Source organism: Enhydra lutris, unplaced genomic scaffold (assembly GCF_002288905.1).
Source record: "Enhydra lutris kenyoni isolate GAN:26980312 unplaced genomic scaffold, ASM228890v2 scaffoldscaffold85, whole genome shotgun sequence".
In the NCBI taxonomy this organism is placed as follows: domain Eukaryota; kingdom Metazoa; phylum Chordata; class Mammalia; order Carnivora; family Mustelidae; genus Enhydra; species Enhydra lutris.
The window spans coordinates 5,975,648-5,992,840 of record NW_019154169.1 but is presented as its reverse complement, the minus strand read 5'-3'; the positions used below and the strand labels follow the sequence as shown (position 1 = coordinate 5,992,840).

General features: G+C 36.4%; 1 protein-coding gene and 1 pseudogene across 2 annotated transcripts in view; one reads left to right on the top strand and one right to left on the bottom strand.

Moving 5' to 3' along the window:
- Positions 1-17,193, top strand: part of LOC111161452 — a 637,630-nt pseudogene that overhangs the window by 77,067 nt on the left and 543,370 nt on the right. Inside the window, exon 8 of the transcript XR_002641531.1 lies at positions 12,909-14,160. The product of XR_002641531.1 is annotated as a zinc finger protein 208-like (transcript). The remainder of the gene's footprint in view (positions 1-12,908; positions 14,161-17,193) is intronic.
- Positions 1-17,193, bottom strand: part of LOC111161451 — a 678,116-nt gene that overhangs the window by 299,926 nt on the left and 360,997 nt on the right.

Here is a 17,193-nt window from a genome sequence, read left to right as displayed (position 1 = left end):
AGGCAGAGAGGCAGGCAGAGAGAGAGGAGGAAGCGGGCTCCCCGCGGAGCAGAGAGCCTGATGCTGGACTCAATCCCAGAACCCTGGGATCATGACCTGAGCCAAAGGCAGAGGCTTTAACCCACTGAGCCACCCAGGTGCCCCCCGCCTTTTTTTAAGATTTTATTTATTTATTTGAGAGAGAGCATGAGAGGGGAGAAAGTCAGAGGGAGAAGCAGACTCCCCATGGAGCTGGGAGCCCAATATGGGACTTGATCCCGGGACTCCTGGATCATGACCTCAGCTGAAGTCAGTTGCTTAACCAACTGAGCCACCCAGGGCCCAGAAGTGTAGTATTTTAAAAGTATATTTGTTTCACACTTAGATTTCATTCAGTTTCTTTCCATTTTGAAAAGCTATAAACATGTATTCTGTAACAGTACTCACAGTTTCCATTGTACTTCACAACCCTCACATCCCATATAGTTTTAAGTTTCTGGATTAGAAATTGGTACCCTATTCCTACTTATTCCCACCTTCCATTACATTAATTTTTTTTTAATATAAATATGCGCCCTTCAGGGCACCTGGGTAGCTCAGTTCGTTAAGCGTCTGGCTCTTAATTTTGGCTCTGGCCATAATCTCAGGGTCATGAGATCAAGCCCTGTGTTGGGCTTCATGCTGGGTGTGGAGACTGCTTGAGATTCTTTCTCTCCCTCTCCTTCTGCTCGTCCCCCACCTGCTTGCTCACTCTCTCTAAAATATATATATATATATATGTACGTATATACATATATATATGTACACACACACACACTTGGTTAAAGAACATAAATAATCCAAAAGACACATTAAAAAGTAAGTCTCTGCCTTATCCTTGACACCAAGTCCCTTTCTTTCCCAGTTGCATACACTTCTTTCTCAGAGTTGTGCTGGCTCTTTTTGATTAGTATTATTTTACCATATGAATTTTAAAGAGTTTTATTTATTTATTTGACAGAGAGAGAGATCACAAATAGGCAGAGAGGTAGGCAGAGAGAGAAGGGGAAGCAGGCTCCCTGTTGAGCAGAGAGCCCGATGAGGGGCTCGATCCCAGGACTCTGAGATAATGACCTGAGCTGAAGTCAGAGGCTTAACCCACTGAGCCACCCAGGTACCCCTACCATATGAATTTTAGACACAACTCTATATTTCCAGAGAAAAACCTATTGGACTTTTTATCGGGAATGTATTAGATACATAAATTAACTTTTGGAATTTTTTTTTTTCCCCTCCCTTTCCCTCCCTCCCCTGGAATTTTTTTTTTTTTTTAACAGAGATCACAGGTAGGCAGAGAGGCAGGCAGAGAGAGAGGGAGAAGCAGGCTCCCCACTGAGCAGAGAGCCCGATGTGGGGCTCAATCCCAGGACCCTGGGATCATGACCTGGGCTGAAGGCAGAGGCTTTAAGCCACTGAGCCACCCAACTTTTGGAAATTTGACATCTTTAGAATGTTGAGATTTTCTATTAAAGAACTTGCTCTGTCTTCTTTGAAATCTACTTTGTATCCTTCAGAAATGCTTTCCAAGTTTTCCCTTTATAGCTTTTGTATATTTCTGAAGTTTATACCTAAGTATTAGATAAGAGAAAAAAAATCAGTACTGTACTTTCTGTTTGTGCTTTCAGCACTGTGGTTTCTGTCATTGGAAAGAAATCTATAAAGTCATCTTTATTTTAAGATAAAATTGTATCCCTGAAAAACACAAGAGAATCAACTGAAAAAGTATAACAAACAGTAAAAGAATCCAGTGAGATGGTAAGATACGAAGTTAACAAATAAAAATCAGGTTTCATATATACTTCAACAACCAAGTAGAAGATATAAAGGAAAGAAAACCACACTTATAGTTGTAACAATAAAGGTAATACTATTTGGGGCATGAACGTATAACACCCTACAAAACAAAGTCCTGTCCTCATGGAACTTATAAATTTAGTGGGAACTAAAGTCCCTCAGTTTTTGCATGTAAGAAAATACATTTTTTTCTTACCCTTTATTATTTGACTGTGTATAAAATTCTTAAGTCATACTTTTTTTCTAGACTGTTTTCTTTGTAGACAGTTCTCTGAAGACTTTAGATAATCCTCTACTGTCTCCTGGCTTTGAATATTGCTTGGAGACTTCTGAAATCCAATTGGTTCCCCTCATAGGTGACTTGATTTGTTTGCCTTGGATGCCCATAGGTTTCTTTTTCTTTAAAGCTTTAGGACGTTTGAGTCCTATTGATCAAATGATTATCAGTTTTTTCATTTTGATTTGTATATTCATGTTTTTTGGTTCTAGTTAACATTATTGCATAGAGCTTATGCAGATTCCTTTTATAATCACCACTACTTATCTTTAAATGAGGTTACTTCTTGCTGGACCAACTATTTATAGGTGAGTATTGAAAATTGGCCAGAAAAATGCTGAGTGAATAGGAAGCCCTTGTCACTCATATCAACCTACTTTAGCATTAAGAGTTTTGTATTGAGAGTTGGTTTGGGGAGCCTGGGTGGCTCAGTTGGTTAAGCGACTGCCTTCAGCTCAGGTCATGATCCTGGAGTCCCGGGATCGAGTCCCGCATCAGGCTTCCAGCTCCACGGGGAGTCTGCTTCTCCCTCTGACCTTCTCCTCGCTCATGCTCTCTCTCACTGTCTCTCTCTCTCTCTCTCTCAAATAAATAAATAAAATATTAAAAAAAAAATAGAGAGTTGGTTTGCCCTTTACTTCTTCCAAATCAGACATTATTTTTACATGCCTCCTCCAGCGTGAAGTGTCCCTTCTACTCTCCTATGCCAGCAGACTGCTTATGTAAGAATCATGGCTGTTTGCATCTTCTTATTTAGCCCTGTCTTCCCTACCATTTGACAGGGCCAGATGAAGGCTATCATGTTCCTGCCACCAGTGTCCACACATCTAGATCCCACTGTTGCAAAAAATAACTAGTTCATTCTGCCCACAGAGTGTGCCTTCTATTTTGGGGGAACTCTGTTCACTGTGTTTTCTGTCTGAGATAGGAAAGAACAGCCACTATCTCTTGAGTTTCTTTCCTACCTGGTCCAATCTATCCTCTGCTCTTTATTTTCTAGAATTGGCATTTAGCAACCTTTTAGTTCAAGATATATTGTCTTTTTGTTTTCTTCTTCACTTTTGCAGAGAGAGAGGAGAGGAGACAGTGATGTTAAATTTGACCATATAGAAATGGGAAGTCCTCGATGTTATATTTGATCACATGGATCTCCCTTCTTGGAAATATCTTTCTTTTTGCCCTGTCTAAAAGATTCTGTTATCTCCTCAGTTCCTGTTTATTGTTTATTTCCTGTTCCTTTAGGAAATGTCTTTTATATTACTTCTTTTTTCGGCCCTCACTGGACATGATCCAGAGCCATTATAAATTACATATAGATCCTTTGTCCTTTTTGTACCTTCATGACATAGGTGTGTTCATGTCTTTTTAAATCAGTATTTAACTACAGAAATGGCAACATTTAATGTCTCCAATATTGTGAAACGCTTCACATCTTTGCCTTTAATGATGAGGGTTCTTACCTTTTCTGGTTCTGTTATTTAACTTGGAGCTCAACTTCTAATAAATGGTCCCCATCACTGGGGCACCTTGGTGGCTCAGTGGGTTAAGCCTCTGCCTTTGGCTCAGGTCATGACCTCAGGGTCCTGGGATTGAGCCCCGCATCGGGCTCTCTGCTCAGCAGGGAGTCTGCTTCCCCCTCTCTCTATCTGCCTGGCTCTCTGCCTACTTATGATCTCTGTCTGTGAAATAAATAAATAAAATCTTTTTTTAAAAAAATGGTCCCCAACACTTCTAGCCATTATAGATCTGCCTTCGTCTTTGAGCTAACTTTCTAGTTTATATCTACCAGAGTGATTTGGAGTCTTAAAATCTACTGTTTGTATATATTTTCATACTTGATTTCTGAGGTTTAATCTACCAAAGAAAGACTATCTTATTCTTCATGTAATGATTCATAAATTGGTTGGTGTAGAGCTATATTTGGAGAAATTTTTCTTATTGCTTTTGTTGTTTTAAAATATTTATTTGGAGTGCCTGGGTGGCTCAGTTTGTTGAGTGTCCCACTCTTGATTTCAGGTCAGGTCATGATCTCAGGGTCATGAGATTGAGCCATACCTGGGGCTCACGCTCAGCAGGGAGTCTACTTGGGATTCTGTCTCCCTTCGCCCCTCCTCCTGCTTCAGTGCTCACTCACTCTCTCAGATAAATTAAATAAATCTTTAAAACAGTGGCACCTGGGTGGCTTAGTCATTAAGCATCTGCCTTCGACTCAGGTTATGATCCCAGGGTCCTGGGATCGAGCTGCACATTGGGCTCCCTGCTCAGTGGGAAGCCTGCTTCTCCCTCTCCCACTCCCCCTGCTTATATTCCCTCTCTCACTGTCTCTCTGTGTCAAATAAATAAATAAAATCTTAAATAATAAGTAAATCTTTAAAATATAAATGAATAAATAAAATATTTATTTGAAGCCCTTCCAAGTAAATGTAGAGGATTTCAGGTCAGAGTAAAAAGACAGGGCAGAGCCACATAAGATATTGTTGAAATCTTAAATTCCACGTGAAGCATTTATTTAGCAAATGAGGGACTCAGACAGAAAATACCTTAAAAGTTTTAAGAGAGGGGGTATAGAAGGAGTAATCAGATTGAGGAAGTTTATGAAAAAATTTTTTAAGCAACCTTGACATTAAAGCTATTTTCTTGTAAGATTTGTAGATTCTTTAGACTTATTTTTTAAAAATGAGAAAAATGAGGGTGCCTGGGTGGCTCAGTTGGTTAAGTGTCCCACTCTTTTTTTTTTTTTTTTAAGATTTTATTTATTTGACAGAAATCACAAGTAGGCAGAGAGGCAGGCAGAGAGAGAAGGGGAAGCAGGCTCCCCACTGAGCCGAAAGCAGAGGCTCAACCCACTGAGCCACCTAGGCGCCCCAAGGGTCCAACTCTTGATTTCAGCTCAGGTCATGATCTCAGGGTCCTAAGATAGAGTGCCACATTGAGCCCCTTGTTGGGTTCATGCTGGGTATAGAACCATAGATTCTCTCCCTTTCCCTCACCCCCACTCATACACACACACTCTCTCTCTAAAAAAAAATAAGAAAAAAAATAAAAATGAGAAAACCATAACATTAAAATAAAAGCAAAACATAAAAGTTTGGAGAGTAAAATTAGCATGACATGTTCATGGGGTAAAATTTGAAGCATAGCCTGAATTGGAAAAGGGGAGACCTTAAGGAATTAGTGAAATGGAGGCTGGATTATCTAGTGTAGAGAGCCAGAGAAGTCTGAACTTTGCCAACCTTCATGTCTTCTTTTGTATTTTTAAATTTTGTTGGTAATTTAGTTCATTTTTTTCCCTTTTTTATTTTTTAAAAAGATTTTTTCCCTTTTTTAATCACTGAACTATAGCTATAATTTTGCCTTATATATGGTGATAGATTACAACAGTAGTTTATAGGCAGGGACTTGGCAGATAACTGAATATAAAGATTAAAAAATATCTAATTATCTGAATTCTAAGTTACCCACAGTTGAATCTAGAGAAGCCATTATAGAGCAAACAATGTAGAAAAGAATATTATTTTGGGTAACAGTATGTCCTCCATGAAGAAAGAATAAAAGCAAAACACAGCAGGATTTGCTGGTAAGGACAGTTTCAGCATCGAGAAATGAACATAGGATAAAATGATAGTACCTGCTATTAGCACAATGCAGTGAATCAGATATTGAACAAAGATGACTTGCCTTGTGATCTTTTCATTGGATATTTACTTATATGCCTTGTTCTTTAAACACATATGAGAATGACTTGCAATTAAATTGAAAGTTGAAGCTGTCTCCATCATTATTACCAGTTTGGGGCTGGATTTAGTTTGGATAGCCTAAGCTTCAAGTGTTTTTATACAGAAATAAAGGAATTAAAACTTTACGAAAATTGGTATACTTGTCTGCAGATTAGACAAGTGCTAAATTTCCTAGGATCATATGGCAGTTAATCTAGGCAAAAGTGATGAGAACTTGGGTTATAATTTGCTTCTATGTTACGGTTGTTATTTTCTTTTTATATTATTTCTTTCCTTTTTAATATATATTTTTAATTTTTCTCGAAGTAATACATGTACTTCTTAAAAAACATAGAAATACAAGGCTTATGACAGTCCCTTCATCTGACCTCATGTTTCACCTCATTTAGGCAATTTTTTTTTTAAATAAATGTGTTGGTGGGATAATGCTGCGATATTTTTTTTTTAAGATTTTATTTATTTGACAGAGAGAGATCACCAATAGGCAGGTGGAGGGGGAGCGGGGAGCACGTCAAGCAGAGAACCCAATGCGGGGCTCAATCCCAGGACCCCGAGATCATGACCTGAGCCAAAGGCAGAGGCTTAACTCACTGAGCCACCCAGGCGCCCCCATTTAGACCATTATTTTAATTTTAATTTATTTAGCTATTTCTTTTAGTATTGATCTTTGTTTCTAAATAAGTACTTTAAAAATTTTATTATAGTCTTTTTCAGACATTCAAAAATAGAATATAAGGAATCCTCATGGTATTCATTACTTAGCTTCAGCAGTGATCAACATTTTGCCAGACTGGTTTATCTGTCTTCCCCAGTTTTGTTTTAGTTTTGTTTGCTGAACTATTTTACATTTCACCTTTAAATACCATTGTATGTATCTCTAACAGGTGAAATTATTTAAATATTTACAATATTATTATCACATCTAATAACATTAATAATAGTTTCTTATATCATCTGATATATAGTCTCTGTTCCTATTTCCTCAGTTGTCTCAAGAATTTATTTTTATAGTTGGATTATTTGATTCAGGATCTAAATAAAGATTAGCACATTGCATTTGGTTGATACGTCTCTTAGGTCTGTTTTAATTCATAAGAGTTTCTCCTCCCTCTTCCTCCCAACCCATTTTTCCCCACATATTTTATTTGTGTAGAATCCAGGTCATTTGTCTTTTAGCACAAGGGTCAGCAATTTTTCTCTTTAGAAGGCCAGATAATAAATAGGCTTGAGGGCCAGATAAGGTCTCAGTCTCATGTTCTTTCTCAACAACCCTTTAAGAATGTAAAAAACATGGGGTGCTAGATCGAGACCCAGCTGGGGCTCCACACTAAGCATGGAGTCTGCTTGAGATTCTCTCTCTCCTCTCCCTCTGCCCCTCCCCTTGCTCTCACTCTGTTTCTGTCTCAAAGTAAATAAATAAAATCTTTTTTAAAATTGATGAATGGATGGGATGCCTAGGTGGCTCAGTGGGTTAAAGTCTCTGCCTTCAGCTCAGGTCATGATCTCAGGGTCCTGGGATCAAGCTCCACATCGGGCTCTCTGCTCAGTGGGGAGCCTGCTTCCTCCTCTCTCTCTGCCTGCCTCTCTGCCTAGTTGTGATCTCTGTCAAATAAATAAATAAAATCTTTAAAAAAAATTGATGAATAGATTCATGTATTATGAATCAGAATCCCATCTATTTTAAAGATTCTAATTAACTTTTCATTTAAGGCTTATAGCAGCCATTGGTAATCTTTGGCTAGATCCAATATTTTATTAGAGGTTCCTTCTGCTTTTATTAGCTGAAATTCTCCCATAAAAAAGAACTCAACGGGTGCCTGGCTGGCTCCATCAGTGGAGTGTGCAACTCTTGATTTGGGGGTTGTGAGTTCAAGTCCCACACTGGATGTAGAGATTACATAAAAAAACAAACAATCAAAAAAACCTTAAAAAAAAAAAAAAGACCTTGGGGCGCCTGGGTGGCTCAGTGGGTTGAAGCCTCTGCCTTCGGCTCGGGTCATGATCCCAGAGTCCTGGGATTGAGCCCCATATCGGGCTCTCTGTTCAGCAGGGAGCCTGCTTCCTCCTCTCTCTCTCTCTCTCTCTGTCTGCCTCTCTGCCTAATTGTGATCCCTGTCAAATAAATAAATAAAATCTTTAAGAAAAAAAAAAAGACCTTTGTCAGTAAGTGTTTGATTACTCTGAAATATAGTTTTTACAGGGCAGGAAAGAAAAATACTTGACTCCTTTCCTTCAAAAACATTTTTTTTTTTTCAAGTAGTCTCCATTCCCAGCATGGAGCCCAACATGAGGCTTGAACTCACAATTCTGAGATCAAAACCTGAGCTGAGACCAAGAGTCAGACACTTAACTGACTGAGCCACCCAGGCACCCCACTTCAGAACCTTTGAGAATGATTGGTGTCCTAGCATTCTCCAGTTTGCCAAGTTAAATCATTATAATTTACATAATGAACATCAAAATAAATATTATTCAGCACATATAAATGATATATATGGAAAACATTTAAAAATATGCTTATTTATTTATAAAATATATAAATTATGTTTTAGATATATTTTATATGTGTTATTTATTAAGTCTATATTATTAACAATATAGTATTTATTTTAATGTTCAAATTGTCATATCATTAGCCAGAGGATTCTTTAGCTAATTTTATGAAATTTCCTGCTCCAGACATAAAATAGCTATTTCTCTAGAAACTCCTGCTTCCTTTAGTGGGAAATGATTTGGAGATTACAGTCTGGACACAGTAGTTACTCATTAGTACTAGGTTGTCATTGCTTATAGAGCTTGTAAGCGGACAAAGCTAGGAAAATACATTTTTTAGAAAGAAAAAAATGTAGTTATATTGATACATCCAATTCAAATTAAAGAGTGTAGGGGTTGTTACTTACCTTTTTTGTTTTGTTTTTATATCGTTTATACTGAAAATCCTGGCTCCTTACTGCATTAAAATATTTATTTGCTTAGTACATATGTATTTCTCAACCTTGGCATTGCTGACATTTTGGTTCAGATAATTCTTTGCTATAGGGCACTATCCTGTGCATTGTAGGATCTTTATATAAGGTGTAGAATGTTTAGCAGCCTCTGTGGCTTCTACTTTATTTGGTGCTGGGAGCACCAATCCCCTTTCTCACCACTTCATTGAGTTGTAACAGCCAAAAATGTCTCCAGATCTTTCAGACATTGCCGAATATCCCTTGTGGGCCCAAACTGATATCTCTCTCTCTCTCTCTCTCTCTCTCTCTCTCTCTCTATATATATATATATATATATATATATTTATTTATTTTTTTTTTTTTTTAGTTAGTTAGTTAGTTCCAAATTAGCAATAATACCAATTTTACTAATAATGAGAAAGACTACTGGAGTGCCTGAGTGGCACAGTCAGTTAAGAAGCCCACTCTTGGTTTCAGCTCAGGTGGTGATCTCAGGTTTGTGAGATGGAGCCCCGTGTGGGCTCTGTTCTCAGTGTAGAGTCTGCTTGAGATTCTCTCTTCCTCTCCCTTTGCTCCTCCCCTGCGCACATGAGCACTCCTCTCTCTCTCTAAAATAAAAATATAAATGGGGGGGGCGGGGGTGGAGAGACTGCTGGATGTAGTTTAAGGTTTCTTTTGTTGTATTTTTTTCTCCTTTAGGATATAGTCAAATTACTGTGTTTGAAGTCACTTGAATGATTATGGTCCTAACTTCATATGTAGATTTACCCATTTCTATTTGTTTTCAATTTTTAAGAGTTATTTTGTTTTTTTTCCTCCTCTTTTTTTTTTTTTAAGATTTTTTTATTTATTTATTTGAGAGAGAGAGAGTCACAAGTAGACAGAGAGGCAAGCAGAGAGAGAGAGAGAGAGGGAAGCAGGCTCCCCGCTGAGCAGAGAGCCCGATGCAGGACTCGATCCCAGGACCCTGAGATCATGACCTGAGCCGAAGGCAGCGGCTTAACCCACTGAGCCACCCAGGCGCCCTTTCCTCCTCTTTTGATTTAACTTTTTTGTTATGTAAAACACTTAAATGATTCCAGTGTCAAAACTATAAAACAAGTCAGAGATGTCATGCTTCCACTCAGGATATATAAATGGAAAAAATCAATGTGTAGAGCAGCATTTAGGATATGCTACCTTTTTTATAATGAGTGGGAGAGGCATATGTGTATGGATATATATATATATGCATATATATACACACATATACATATATATTTAATATATGTATTTTAAAAGAATATGAGACTAACCCCAAAATTAATAAAAATGCTTACCTGTCAGGCAGTGGAAGAGGAATCATTGTTTCAGGGATAGGATGGAAGCTGTTACTCTCTGAATATGCTGCTGATTGGTAATTCCTAATTATCATCAACTTGATATTAATGAAAGATGAGGTTTAGTACTCTTATACCACCACCACCACTTCCCCTTTCCTTTTTCTCTGGATATAGATGTATCACAATTTTTGGCCAAATTGGCTTTCACTGTTTACTTTGTTCTTTTGATTGATATACTGTTATACTGAGCCAAGAAATGACTATTAATTACATATCCTTATATAGATTTTTGTCATTCCTGGAGTTATTACTTGCCTAATTTTTCTGTTTGCTTTGTTTTCTATATGTATTTAATTTTAATGAGACTCAAGTCTTTGTTTAAATAGGGAATTCATCAGTGTTACTAGTTTTCCTCATTTTGATGAATGAAAGGATAAAAAAGAAATTCTAAAAATCTAACAGATTTTTGATGCTTTTTTAGTAGAACCTAGGAGTTTTTTTGTGGAGCTGCAAATGCCAGTTCTAGAATTCCAGTTTTGTGGGTCTTTTGTTTTTAATCTTCTCATCTCCTATCTGGAGGTAAATGCCAGCATTCATGAGGGGCAAGCAACAGAAAGCATACTACTCAATCTGACAAGTTTACATAATTCCTAGTGCTTTTTTTTTTTAAAGATTTTATTTATTTATTTGGCAGAGAGAGCACAAGTAGGCAGAGCAGCAGGCAGAGAGAGGGGGAAGCAGGCTCCCCGCTGAGCAGGGATCCTAATGTGGGGCTCCATCCCAGGACCCTAAGATCATGACCTAGGCCAAAGGCAGAGGCTTAACCCACTAAGCCACCCAGGTGCCCCCGTAATTCCTAGTTTTTTATTATGAGCCTCCCTTTACATCTGCTTCACTTGTTCCTAAATTTAGAGCCTGTATAGTTCATTTTCTCTAAAGAGGTAAGCCTTCCTTTTCCTGCTCAGATGGTGGATACATGGACACTTCCTGTGTGGGTTGTGTGTGGAGGGTGGGGAGGTAATGGTGAAGATGCAGTTACAAAGAGCTTATTAGCAGCTAATTTAAGAAGGAAGGGATTTACATGAAGGTATTAAATGTCCTAGAGAACCTTTGAGAGGACTGATTAAGCTTTTAGGAATGAGTTACAGCATTATATCAGAGAGTAAGCTGCTAAGTGAGTTCCTTTTCCCCCATGATCAAGAAATTGCTTCTGATGGGGCACTTGGCTGGCTCAGTTGATGGAGCATGCAACTTTTGATCTCCAGGTTCAAGCTCCACATTGGGAGTAGAGCTTACTTTAAAAAAAAAAAAAGAGGGGGCCCCTGGGTGGCTCAGTCAGTTATGCATCTGCCTTAGGCTCAGGTCATGATCCCAGGGTCCTGGAATCAAGCCTCACATCAGGCTCCCTGCTCAGTGGGGAGTCTGCTTCTCTCTCTACCTGCCTTCCCCCCCAACCCGCTCATGTTCTCTTTCTCTCAAATAAATAAATAAAATCTTTAAAAAGAAAAAAAATGGTTTCTGATTGAACCAGGGAAATGCTTCTATAACCATGAGCTGCAGAACCCTACCACTTCTGCTATAATATTTAGGTAAAATGCCTATTTTATTTCTACTTTTAATTCATTTCTGAATTTAAAAATTGTATGATTAATCTAAATCAGATCCAGAACCCTAAATGCAAGTATGTCTAGGAAATACAGTTATAACTCACCCTTTGCATGTTGGAAAAACATAGAATAAGGTTGGAAAGATGTTACTTAGGCAAATCTGAAATAATTGCCTAGAAAGTATGTGTTCCTTATTCAGACCTTAAATTAATCCTCTTCAGACATCTTCCCTGTACCTTTTGAGTACCTGAATCCTCTAATTTGTTAGCTTTTCTTTTATTTTGTGGCTAAATCATTTTGTTGCTTGAGATTTTCATTTTTATGTACTTTAACTTCTTAGCTCTTCCATTAGTTAATAGTTCCCTTTATCCCTTTCATCTCTGTTCTCTTGTTGAAATTTCTTGTTCACCCTTCTTTACACTCCTATTTCCTTTGTTCTTGCGGGTTTGACCTTTTATTTTTTTACTGTCATTTTAATGGAATTTAAGGGAAGAGGAGAAATAAGCATATACATTCAATCTATTGTGTTTAACCACAGTGTTAATTTTATCCTCTGATCATTTTGACTCCCTATCCATTTATATGGTCACCCTTTCATCTTAATTATTCTGTTCATGTTACTGATTTCTGCATTGCATAAGCATACTTTTAAAAGCAGTCAAAGCTATTTAGGCCTATCAATGTCAGTTTTCTCTCCAAAATATTTTCTATAGCAGTTAACCTCTTAAAACTTAGAAACTAAGGTAATTTGCACTTTGGATTTCTTTCATATTGGGAAACTAGAATCAGCATAAAAGATCAACTCCATAAGAGCAAATTTCTGAAATGTTATTAATAGTGTAGTAGCAGAAAAATTCAAAAGTAATAATTTTTGGTCCTCCATTTTAGAAGTTTGGGAAGTTGATGAACAGAGCAAGAAGCAAAAGGAAACACTTGTGAGGAAAGTCACATCCATCTCCAAGAAAACTCTGATTAAGAAAAATGTCATTGAATGTAAAAGAGTTACAAAAATATTTCCTTTGAGCTCAGATATTCTTACTTCAAGACAAAACTTCTTTGATTGTGACTCACTTGATAAGGGTTTGGAACATAATTTAGATTTACTTAGTTATGAGAAGAATTGTGTAAGAGAGAAAAACTATGACTATAATAAGTATGGGAAGCCTTTTTACCACTGCTCATCCCATGCTCTAACCCCCTTTAAGTGTAATCAGTGTGGACAAGACTTCAGTCATAAATTTGACCTCATCAGACATGAAAGAATTCATGCTGGAGAGAAACCCTATGAATGTAAGGAATGTGGAAAAGCCTTCAGCAGGAAGGAAAATCTCATTACACATCAAAAAATTCATACTGGGGAAAAACCGTATAAGTGTAATGAATGTGGAAAAGCTTTCATTCAGATGTCAAACCTTATTAGACACCAGAGAATTCATACGGGGGAGAAACCTTATGCATGTAAGGACTGTTGGAAAGCCTTCAGTCAAAAATCAAATCTTATTGAACATGAGAGAATTCATACTGGAGAAAAACCCTATGAATGTAAAGAATGTGGAAAATCCTTCAGCCAGAAGCAAAACCTTATTGAGCATGAGAAAATTCATACTGGGGAGAAACCTTATGCATGTAATGAATGTGGTAGAGCCTTTTCTCGAATGTCATCTGTTACTCTACACATGAGAAGTCACACAGGGGAGAAACCCTATAAATGTAATAAATGTGGAAAAGCCTTCTCTCAATGCTCAGTATTTATTATACATATGAGAAGTCATACAGGTGAGAAACCCTATGTGTGTAGTGAATGTGGGAAAGCATTCTCTCAAAGTTCATCCCTTACTGTACATATGAGAAATCATACAGCTGAGAAACCCTATGAATGTAACGAGTGTGGAAAAGCCTTCAGCAGGAAAGAAAATCTAATTACACATCAGAAAATTCATACTGGAGAGAAACCATATGAATGTAATGAATGTGGGAAAGCTTTTATTCAGATGTCAAACCTCATTAGACACCAGAGAATTCATACTGGTGAGAAACCTTATGCATGTACAGTATGTGGGAAAGCCTTTAGTCAGAAATCAAATCTCACCGAACATGAGAAAATTCATACTGGAGAAAAACCCTATAATTGTAATCAATGTGGAAAAGCTTTCAGTCAGAGACAAAATCTCCTTGAGCATGAAAAAATTCATACTGGAGAGAAACCGTTTAAATGTAATGAATGTGGTAAAGCCTTTTCTCGAATCTCATCTCTTACTCTTCATGTGAGAAGTCATACAGGGGAGAAACCGTACGAATGTAATAAATGTGGAAAAGCCTTCTCTCAGTGCTCATTACTTATTATACATATGAGAAGTCATACCGGTGAGAAACCTTTTGAATGTAATGAATGTGGGAAAGCATTCTCTCAAAGAGCATCCCTTTCTATACATAAGAGAGGGCATACAGGTGAGAAACGCTGAGTGTACTAAATGAGGGAAAGGTCTTTTCTTAAATTCAACCCATGCTTTGCTTTATGAAACATACTGGCATAAACTCAAAAAAATGAACAAGATCTTTATGGAAAAATTGTAAAGCTTCATTGAAGGGCATAAGCCTTGAATAAATCGAGAGAAATACCGTATATACAGATGGAAAAACCCAATATCATAAAAATATCAGTTCTCCCAGAATTAATTTATAGACCTTATGTAGTTCCAAACATCTAACACGAATTTTCTAGGATCTTTGCAAAATAATTCTAAAATTCATGTGAAATGGAAGTCCCTGGATTGCCGAGACAATTTTGAAAGGAGGAGACAGGACACATCTTCTACCATATACTACACAAAAGTTGTGGTTGTTAAATAGTGTCTTATATTAGAGCATAAATAGATAAATAAACAGATTTTACAGAATAGAATACCTAGAAATAAATCAGTGAATATACATGAATTTGGTGTATTAGTAGACATGATATCATGAATCAGTAGAGAAATGAAACCGCCAATAAAATTTGTTGAAGTATTTGGTTCTCCATATTAGGGAGAAAATAACTACATGCAACCTTACAATATATAAAGAAACAGAATTCCAAAGGATTTAAACACTGGAATCTGAAAAGCCAAAATGAAGTTCTTGGAAGGAAATACAGGATGTTGTCTATGACTTTGAGGCAGGGAAACATTTTTTAAAAGATGAAAGGACTCTGCAGTTCCATTTCTGTATTTTCATTCTAAAGAAAAAACACCCATAAGAAATACATATATAAACTGAAAACAAGCTAAATACTGATGGGGTAATGGATAAATAAAGTGTGATACAGTCAAGTAATGAAATAGTATACAGCCGTAAAAAGTAATAGACTAGATCTGTATTTTGTAACATGGATAGTTATGTAAAACAGTGTAGAGTGAAAAAAAAAAAAAAGATCCCCAAATGAAACATTGTATAATGACATTTATGTAAACTGGAGTTAAATCATGAACAGTTTTTAGTATTGAAATATGTTTCTAGTATTGAAATATGTATGTATTTAAAATAGACTAGAAGGGTACATACCAAATTATTGTTAGTATTGTCTCTGGCAAGAGATTAGGTTTGAAAGTGTTGCTCAAAAGGGGCTTTAGCTTTATTTGTAATTTTTATGCCTTAAAAAAGAAGATTGATAGCATTTAAAATCTTAATGATAAGCAGTGGCAATATGGATGTCCTGTCTTAATGGAGTTTTTTATAGTTATTTCTTAGAATTTATGGGCTAGGGGAAGCCTGTGCCCATAGAAAAAAATATTATGATGGATCCCTATGCCCTATCAGATGCTGAACTATTTTATCAAAAATATTTCCAGAAAAGTAGTAATTGGAAATAATAGTCCTATTTACTACATATAATATGAAATTACCATACTTTATCAATCTTTTGATGCTTTTATTCACATTTTAATGTTTCTAAAATTGTGGTCCATCTTTCAACCAATTATGTCTTAGATTTAAGTAAATAGGTACTTACTAAGAATTTGAAAATCAGATGGCAGTGTGATACATCAAGTGTGATTTTATTTACCATTTTAGGGCATCATTGTCTACTAATGATCCCTATTCTCTCAGTATGTCTTACGTTACTTGGCAATAGATTTATTGTATTTGTAGTGATTTAATTAGTAATATATTTAAAGTCATTATGGAGACAATAATATTGTCCTGAGAAATTGACTATGTGACATCAGTTGTCTTGCCCTGTAAGACATACATACATACATACAGACAGACAGACATCAGTTGTCTTGCCCTGTAAGACATACATATATACATATAGACAGACAGACATACATCCAGGATAAACATTAATATCGTTGTTAATCATTGCAACATTTTGAAATAAAACCTTTTATTTTCTTGAGATGGCCATAAGCAGTTTTGTAACATAGCTTCACTTTAAACCTCCAGATCATTTTATTCCTTTCTCAACCCCTGATTTACATGACCTATCTCATTTTGGGTGGTAGTGGTCTCGGACCCTGAGCAGTGATAACAGAATTCCTCTAAAAAGATCTCATTCTCTATAACAATATATGAACCAACCCTTACTTAAGGTAATGTTTTATTACACCATCTCTACAATATTACTTGATATACAGAAAACCATTAGTGCCTTTATAAAAAAGAGATTAGAATTGAGGCTGTTGATCAAAAGGGAACCTTAGCAATGAATGTTTAAACGTTAAGTAAATTTGTTTGAAGGTGATTTTGCAAAACAAAACCTCAAACTACAGTTGTGATATATAAGCATGACTGTTTGAATTTTTACTTTTATTAGCTTTTCTTAAAAGCTTGACAGTGATTTATTACAGTTACAAATTGCAGGGAGTGATTTTCCTGTAAATAACAGTTTACCAAAACTTAAGTATCTAAATGAGTTTTGTCATTTCATAGTCTCTTCTTTAACAGGTTTTATGCTAAGTCCAATTTTGCCAGCACAACTAATTTTTGTGGACTTCTTAAAAAATAATTTTCAAACTTTGTTATCTGCATAACAAGACCTGTGTTTGATGAGGACATGCAGAAATTGGAAATCTTGTGCATTTTTGGTAGGAATGTAAAATTGTATGGCTTCTGAGGAAAACAGTTTGGCAGTTTCTCAAAAAGTTAAACTTATAAATTACCATATGATTCTGCATTTCGGTACCTAAGTAGAAATCCAGAAGAATTGAAAGCAATTTCAGTTGCTCTCTCTCAAATTGATCCTTGTACACCAATGTTCATAGCAACATATTTGGTATAGCCAAAAAATGGAAACAATCCATCTGTCCCACAGTGGATGAATGGATAAACAAAATGTGAGATAGACATATAATGGAATATTATTCAGCCATACAAAAGAAAGAAATTCTGACCCATACTACAATGTAAATTTACACCTTGGAATCATTATGCTAAGTGAATTAAGCTGGACTTTTATGTTCTTTTATGAGCAAAAATTGTATGATTCCACTTATATGAGGTAACTAAAAT